We start from the raw sequence: 9099 nt of genomic DNA on the forward strand, positions 1-9099 counted from the left end.
ATGAGGAGTGAAACATATTGGAGTTAAGGGAAAGTTAGCCCCGAGATTTGTAGGACCGTATCGTGTATTGGAACGTATGGGAGAGGTTGCCTACAAGTTGGAGTTACCTGAAGGACTGTCAGGAGTTCATGATGTGTTTCATGTTTCACAGTTGAAGAAGTGTCATGCTGAGATGGCCGATATACCACTAAGAGATACAGTGCCTCTGGAAGCGATTCAGTTGGATAGTGATCTGACCTATGAGGAGAAGCCGGTCAGGATTCTTGAATTTGCCGGCCGAGTCACCCGCGGCAAGGTTATCAAGTTTTGCAAAGTTCAGTGGAGCCACCATACCGAGGAAGCCACCTGGGAACGAGAGGATGATCTCCGCAAAGACCACCCACACCTATTTTCTAGCCAACCCGAATCTCGAGGGCGAGATTCATCTTAAGGGGGGTAGGTTTGTAACATCCCAAATTTTCAATTTGGAATGTTATACATAGATCATTCATGCATATCATATTTTATTGCATATTCATTTCGCGATCCTCGAAATTCTAAGCAACTCAAGGACCCTCGGAGAGAGTTGGGGATTTCACTGCTTTCATATTTGAGTTTTATCAAATATTGAAACGAGGATTATTTGTTTTAATTATTTTTCTCTCTGAAAAATATTTCATATTAAAATATATGAGAGGAGATAATATGACTTCTTCAAAATAAATGAAATATTGGTGGAAAAATATTAAAAACAAATATTTGATTTTATTCGGATTTTATTGCTATTTTATTTGCATTAGAAAAATTGCATGTTTTCAAAATTGCATCTTAGGGCCAAGAAAATGTTCATCTTGTTCTAAATATTTTATTTAGACTGCGAAAATTTGTTTTGGCATTTTTAGATTTTTATTTATTATTCTAGGATTTATTTTCGCCGGAATCTGTTTAAAAAAAACTTCAGCACCCGACTGGGCCGAAGCCCAGCCGAGCCAGGCCGGCCCAACCCCGTGCCACCGCCTCCCCGTGCCCGAGTCCGGCCAGGAAACGGCAGCCGCCGCCGTCGGAGCCCGAGACTCCTCCCGCCCCCTTCCCCATGCCGACCCCGCCCCTCCCCCTCTTAAATACCCCGCCGCCGCCGCCCCAAATCGCCACCACCGCCGCTGCAAGCAGCAGCAGTAGCAGCAGCCGCCGTCGCCCGCCGCCGCCTGCCGCGCCTGGCCTCGCCTTGCGCCGCAGCCGCCGCGCCGCACCACCCCGCCGTCGCCAGCACCCCGCAGCCCCACCTCGTGCCGCCGCCGCCTCGCCACCGGAGCCGCCGCCGATCCGATCCGGAGCTGCTCGGTTTTTTTTGGTTTAGGTAAAAATCATCGGTTTTTTAAAAAAAAACTCTAGTTCATTTTTTAGATCGGTTCGCCGGTTTTCTCGGTTTAGTTTATTTTGCGGACGTTCGTTTGAAGGTACGTTTTAACGGACGATTTTCGCCGTTAGTCACAGACAACGAACGTTCGTTCGTTAGCCTGTTCGTCAGTTTTTTCTTTTTCTCGGGTTTTTCGCGATTATTTTCGATCGCGATTTCTGATCCGATTTTCGTTTTAGTTTATCTTTTCGCTCGTTTATTGGAATCAGGCGATTCAAGCGCCTAGATCTTCGTCTCGAAACCCTCTTTATGTTTAATCAACTTGAACCAGATTTTGGTACTATAAAATTTGACTTTAGTCTAGATTAGTAATCGGACCTTGTTTCTTTCGCAGTTTGAGTTTCGTTGCTCCGTTTGATTTGATTCTTTTTGCAAACCGGAGTTCTTAAGTTGAAATTTCTGGTCAATTCTTCTTATTTGAGTTTTTCCCTTGCATCTGTGATTGATTGCTTATGTATGCTATTGTTTGTTTGCGATAGAATTCCCGGAGTGCGAAGCGTGCTACTACGAGTCCCTAGGTTTTGCGGATCGTCAGCAAGGCAAGTAACACATTGATCATACTCTTTTCATACCCAGTTTTTATGCATTAGTTCCAATCCTCAATCACTGCATGAATAGGATGTGATTAACTTGTGGGTATTGGGAAGTAGTTGATGAGGTAGAACCTATTGCCGTGTTATTATAAAACCCTTGGGAGTTACTTCTACGTAATGCTTATATTGCTATGCTATGCTCGTAGACGTGGTTTGGGTGAGTGACTCCATGACAAGTGTGAGTTTGTTAATTAATGGTTCAACTTAAGGTGGCAACTTTAATACACATCTGGGTGGATTGCTTGTCGGGCACCTGGAGAATCCAGTGTTGTCCTAGGATATCCCGGAGTACCCGTGTGATCATCCTAAGGTCCGCCACCCAGGCTCAAAGGGAACTGAGATATTTCATGCTAGAAACTTCCGTGTGCAGCCACAAGCTACTATGGGCTCTAGCATAGTTGAGTAAGTTGCATGACCTCTTCCAGTAGTAGGCTAGCAGATGTAGAGGGATGTAGGTTGGTACTGTCTACCCGGGGTTAGAGTTAATGCTTCTGAAAGACTGTGTCTCAGTCATCCGTTTCTCAAACACCATGTAGTGCGAGAAATCCAACGGAGGAGATCGAGTCTTGTGGGGAAAAGTGCGCAAACCTCTGCTGATTGTACAATCTAATCATGGTTAGCCGTGTCCCCGGTTATGGACATCTTGAGTATCTAGTACTTGGATTATCCTAAGTATCTCATCACTTTAATTTAATATTGTTGGGTTGATAATTACTTTTAATTGGGATTGAGTTGGAGGAACCTTCTCAATGATGTTTCAACTACCATGATAGTTAAATAAAATCTATTCCTTTGTTGTAGGGAAATATTGGCTTTTCGCAAAACTATAACCATAGAGCTTTCCACCACCCAAATATGCATGTAGTGATAGCATTTATTCTGTTCTTGCTCTACTGTGTTATATTGCCAGCATATTCCATGTGCTGACCCGTTTTCGGGCTGCCACGTATTATGTTGCAGACTTTTGAGACGAGGATTAAGGTTTGTTAGGTCGTTGCCGTGCAGCTCGGCTATGCCGTTGGAGTTGATGGACTCACTTTATCTTCCAAGCCTTCCGCTGTTATCGTATTAGATGGCCTTATGCCATATTTATTGTAATAAGTTCTCTTTTGAGACATTCGATGTAATAAGTGTGTGATTGCTACTCTGTTATAAATCCTTCGAGTACTGTGTGTGTCAGCATTACCGATCCAGGGATGACATGGAAGCACAGAGACTTAACCGTTTGAGGTCGGGTCGCTACAGACTTGCCGTACTGGAAGATCCTCCGTGTGCCTCACAGCCTTGATGTCATGCATATCATGAAGAACGTGTGCGAGAGTCTGCTTGGTACCCTGCTCAACATGCCAGAGAGGACCAAAGATGGGCCAAAAGCAAGGGCAGACTTGAAATCAATGGGCATCAGGGAGGAGCTTCACGCTAATGATGATGATGATGATGAGGCGAAGGACACGGAAAGTCATCGCAAAGGCAAAAAGGCCAAGAAGATCGGAAATGACTGCCCTCCCGCATGCTTCACCCTAAGTCAGGTGGAGGAATAATTATTTTGCACGTAATAAGGAGGCACTTCTTTGCGGCCGCCGTGGACCCAACTGTCAGCCTCTCCACATACAGAACTCTTTCGATGGAAGTCGTTCCTTGACCACGGTTGACCACGCTGCACCGAGGGCACCAAGGCGGTGGACGACGGCGAGGCCTAGGAAGGGGACGACACGGAGCCGGGGAAGACGTGGCAGTGGAAGCCCGCGTGGAGAGGAGTACGAGGGTTCACTGGTTCGGCTGCGATGTGAGGCTGCCGTCGCCGCAGGGCCTGGCCAGCTATGGGAATAGTAGGGGGCGGTGAGGCCTCCACGGCAGCACAACCGGCCACGGGAGGCAGGAGCATGCGGCACGACCGGCGCTGCTTTGGGCGGCTGGAGCAAGAAGACCAGAGGTTGAAGAAGCACTACGGCCGTTGGATGGACATCGTACGGTCACTGGAGCTAGAATCATTCATATTGACTAAGTTGACAAAGCAATCCGTCCCCTACAACTTAGTAGGCCCACAAGTCAGCCTCCCACCAAGGTGGGTCCCAACTAGCAGGGGGAGTATTCATTTTTTTGTGCATAATAAGGAGGCACTTCCGGTGGGTCCGAGCTGAAAGCGGGGGGGGGGGGACATTTTTTTGCAAAAAACGGTGGCCCGTCCGGTGGGTCCCAGCAATCAGGGGGGAAACGTTTTCTTTGCCAAATACGGTGTCCCGTCCGGTGGATCCCTGCTGTCAGGTGGAGGAATAACTATTTTCCGCGTAATAAGGAGGCACTTCCTTGCGGCTGCCGTGGACTCAGCTGTCAGCCTCTCCACGTACAGTACTCTTGCGATGGAAGTCGTTCCTTGACCACGCCGCGCCGAGAGCACCAGGGCGGTGGACGACGGCGAGCGGCGAGGCCTAGGAAGGGGATGACGCGGATCCAGGGAAGATGCGGCAGTGGAAGCCCGCGCGGAGAGGAGTACGAGGGTTCACTGGTTCGGCTGCGGTGTGAGGCTGCCATCGCCGCAGAATAATAGGGGGTGTGGGTGAGTGGAGGGATGGCCTGGCCAGCGGTGGGAGTAGTAGGGGGCGGTGAGGCCTCCGCGGCAGCACAGCCAGCCACGGGAGGCAGGAGCAGGCGGCATGACCGGCTGTCACGACCGGTTTTTCAATAATATAATTATTGAGAGACCAATCCCTTTTACGGACCAGTAAGGAAGAATTCCTTCTCACTGGTAGACAATATCATGGTCACAGAAGAAAAATACCAGGAGTACTGAATATAATACAAAGTTGAGCGGAGACTGCCCAACAATTTATTGCATACACGCCGATAAAACAAGACGGCGGATAGGGTGGCATAACTACTAACTCACGATAATAACGGTGGTGGGAATATCACCGCGAAGCGAGTGATATGACTCCTGAAGACTACAACTCTTCGAGCGTCGGAGTGAGACTCGAGGAGACTTATAACGGGTGGCAGAAGCGTATATAATACAAGTGACCAATATCCGGGATCGCGCAGGACTGACTGGGACTCCTCTAGGCGTCGGACGCGCTATCAAACTCTTCATCCAAGAGATCGCCTTTGTCAACATCTGGCCAAATCAACAAGCCAGGTGAGTACTATGAAAGTACTCCCAAGACAGTTCGGACATAAGATATAACAAATGTAAACATGAAGCAGATGAACAAGTTAACCAAAACGTTCAGACATAGAGATAATAAATACTTGGTGCCAAGCGAGGGTCTGAATGACTCCTCGAGAGGAAACTGCAGAATAATAATACGGGTGCCAAACGAGTGTCTGAATGACTCCTCGAGAGGAAACTGCAGAATAATAACACGGGTGCCAAACGAGTGTCTGAATGACTCCTCGAGAGGAAACTGCAGAATAATAATACTGGTGCCAAACGAGTGTCTGAATGACTCCTCGAGAGGAAACTGCAGAATAATAATATTGGTGCCAAACGAGTGTCTGAATGACTCCTCGAGAGGAAACTGCAGAATAATAATACTGGTGCCAAACGAGTGTCTGAATGACTCCTCGAGAGGAAACTGCAAGAATAATAATAATGCCACAGTCGGACGTCTGAGCGACATCACATAAAGGGCTTATATTTAAAATAAGAAACAAAAACATGCCACAGTCGGACGTCTGAGCGACGTCACATAAAGGGCTTATATTGCAGCTCAATAATTCAGTAGCTCGAGATTATAAATTATTTCAAGTACGAGACAAATAAAAGGTTAGTCCATCCACATAAATAATAATTAAACTGGGTTTACCACTTGAGTTTGTTCACCGGGGACAAGTTTTCCACGCGGATAGATATGGATATACTGATTTCACTACTTGATCATGGATACGATGACTTGGAAGAATTTGACTCTGCAGAGTTTGCACTTAACCACAGCCAACGGATTTCCGTAGTCACGGGGACTAGTTCCGTTTACGGTGTTTTGGAAGAAACACGTCTAACCAGTACACACCCATTTCAATATTCCGAAGCCAGGGATCACCCTCGGCAACGTTCAAGAAAAACCTTGAGACGGGGAGGCTACAACCTCGTGTAGCATGGGATCAAATTTCTATACGCGCGCTCTAAGGGGGTGCCCCCCCTCTCGGTCCCAACCGGAAACACCCATGCCCCCTGACCGGATGACTGGCTTTAATCCTGGGCCAAGGTACCATCATCCCGGCCCCTCTGTTTGGTGTGTACACGGAAAGAGGTTACCAACTTACTAAACCGCATCCTGGCAAATGAAACATGTGGCAGCACGGAGGGGGAAAAGAACGATAACGTGACTCCGTCCACGTTAACGTCAGAAATCGTCGGATGACGCAAGGCTGGTATGCTACAACAGTACCACCTTGCTGCCCTTCATGTCACCACATGATTAGGCCATCTCTCATCAGAGATCATCGCGACTTTGGAAAAACGGGTGGTTGCCTCACAAGCAACGGGGTACTCACTGACACTCATATGCCACGCACCAACTGTGATGCAACATGCAAAACACTTATCATATCAAATGTTCAAACATGCTTGCCTGGCTCGGAGAAGTCGGAGTCTAGCTCGGCGAAGTTCGCGGCTCCGTCACCTCTTCCAGAACCTACGGCAATAACGAAAACGGGTACTAACGTGAAAACCAACGCGTGCACAGAAACTTCTCCAAAAAATTTCCAAAAAAATCCCATAAAAAACTAGACAAAATTTTAAGAATGCCAGAAAAAGAATCACTCAAAAATTCCTTTTCATTTAAAAGTTATAAAGGTTTCTGTCCAGGGACTTATCTGTAATGAAACAGAAAAGTTCCAGGGTTTAAACTAAGAAACCAGAAAACGCTTCGGAAAGAAATGCGCTAGCTAAAGAGGGAAAACGTATTTTGCCCAAAGGCGCCAACAGAAAACGGTTCGAGGGAGAATAGAACAGAGGCTGACATGCGGGGTCCACATGTCAGGTTTAAAAAGCTCGCCGGCGCCCGAAGACTGCGGTGGACGCCGGCGTCGAACCACGGCGAGTTAGGAGGACCGGAGGGTACCAACAGCTTCAGCGTGTTCTTCTGCGTCGGTGGGTGGTGGACTCGACCAACGGGGAGCACCACGTCGACGGTGACACTTTCTCCGGCAGACGGCGGCTCGGGTGGTGGTGGGGAACTCTGGTGGAGGGCTGCAAACTTCGAATTGAACCGCGGGTCAGAAGGAGGGATGCATAGTGAAGCTACTGGCAAGGGGTGGGAGGTAGAGGTGCACGCACAGGAGCGAATCGAGCTGGATCCCGTGGCGGGTCGCGGCGGCCGGAGTCGAGGAAGGAGACCTCCTCGGGGCCCTTCGAATGGCTAGGCGTGCTCTAGGTGAAGTGCAGGGATGGTGTGGGTACGAGTTGAAGCTCGGGGCCTCTATTTATAGGCGGATCGACGGGGTGGCCGTGAACGGAGAATCTCCGGCGAGCGATTACGGCGATGCAGTGGATTGGCAGGAGGTTTGAGTGGCCCGGCAGCATCAGTGGAGGTTACTGGTGTCATTCCCCCGCTAATCTCGGCTGGTCTTGGCGTAACGGCGCCGGTCCACGGTGGGGTGAACGCATGGGCACGTCGGCGGCAGAGAGCGCGCTTCGTGCCCTGCGGTTCACGACGAGAGTGGCAGCGCGTTCTGGGGAGTGGAAGGCCACGCGGCGAGCTCCGGTGGCTTGGGCGGCGCTGGGTGGCGCCGTCAGCGCCGCGCCTCTCGCTGGCGGCCGCAAAGCCGCCGCTGGCGTCGGTCACGGGGCGGCGCACCTTCTGCTGCTCCTCGCCGACGTCCGCAAGGTGCCAGGCGCTCGTGCGGTGCAGGAACAAGGGGGAGGGGACGAGGAGCAAGGCGACATCGGGGCACTGTCGAGATCGACAACAAGTTCTGAAGAAAACGACAGTAGCACTGAAATGTTCTCTGAACTTTACTGAACCTGAATTTGACAATGCACTGCAGGTGTTCGACAGAATGATTTGGCAATGCGAAAAAATTTTCTGGAGCTGGCACTTGGTGAGGTGACCACTCAATGCACCCAGAGGCTGCCTGATTTTTCCTGGAATTTTTGGAAAAGGATTTGAATGAATTTCACCAAATTTGACAAATCTGGTCCAAACTTGCAGCAAGTGTAGTTTGAAAATTTTGAACTGAAGACCAGTGGATCTTCATGGATCTTGGTTGAGGGTTCAAAGGACTAGGAAGGGGAGTTGGTTTGGGGGCAAAAATCAAAACAGAAAGTGGAGTTCCTTTGTAAAACTCCAATGGCTAGAATAGAAGACGGAAATTTATTTGAATATGTTTTGAATGGAAAAATTTATATGGAGAGGTACAACTTGCTGGATTTGATGCAAAACATGATCCAAAGATGAGGGGGGGTTAGGAGAGTGGATTTGCACTAAGGCCATGGCAAGAGAGAAAACTTGAAAGTGGTAAAGGATTATTCCAAAAGCCATAGTGCATTTTCAAAGAGATTTTCAAAAGATATTTTTCTCAAGTGAAAAGTATTTTGTCTTGAGTCCAAATAAAAATGCAAGAACCTCCAAGATCAAAGACAGATCTTGGGTGAATCCAAAAAAAACCTTTGCCATAAAGAAGAAAAAAAATATTTGAAAGGGAGAGTTCTTTTGAAATTTTTTAAATCACCTCCCTCAAGTCAAATAAAATCTTTTGAAAAATCCAAATAAAAATTTGGGTGTCACACCGGCGCTGCTCTGGGCGGCTGGAGCAAGAAGACCAGAGGTTGAAGAAGCACTACGGCCGTTGGATGGACATCGTACGGTCACTGCAGGTAGAATCGTTCATATTGACTAAGTTGACAAAGCCCTTGGTACGCGTCAACTTAGTTGGCCCACACACTACTAGGAAAACGGCTATAGCTAATATGGACGTTAATGGCGCACCATGTATGTGGTGCGCCACTGCTATATAGCAGTGGCGCACCATATACAGGTATGCCATTAATGTCCTCATTACTAATGGCGCACCTGGTGTGTGGTGCGCAATTACTAGTTTTGAACAAAAAAGATAAAAAAAAATGTTAGCAGTGGCGCACCAGGGGATAGTGCGCCATTACTAGTTTTAACT

Source organism: Triticum aestivum, chromosome 3D, assembly GCF_018294505.1.
Source record: "Triticum aestivum cultivar Chinese Spring chromosome 3D, IWGSC CS RefSeq v2.1, whole genome shotgun sequence".
NCBI lineage: Eukaryota > Viridiplantae > Streptophyta > Magnoliopsida > Poales > Poaceae > Triticum > Triticum aestivum.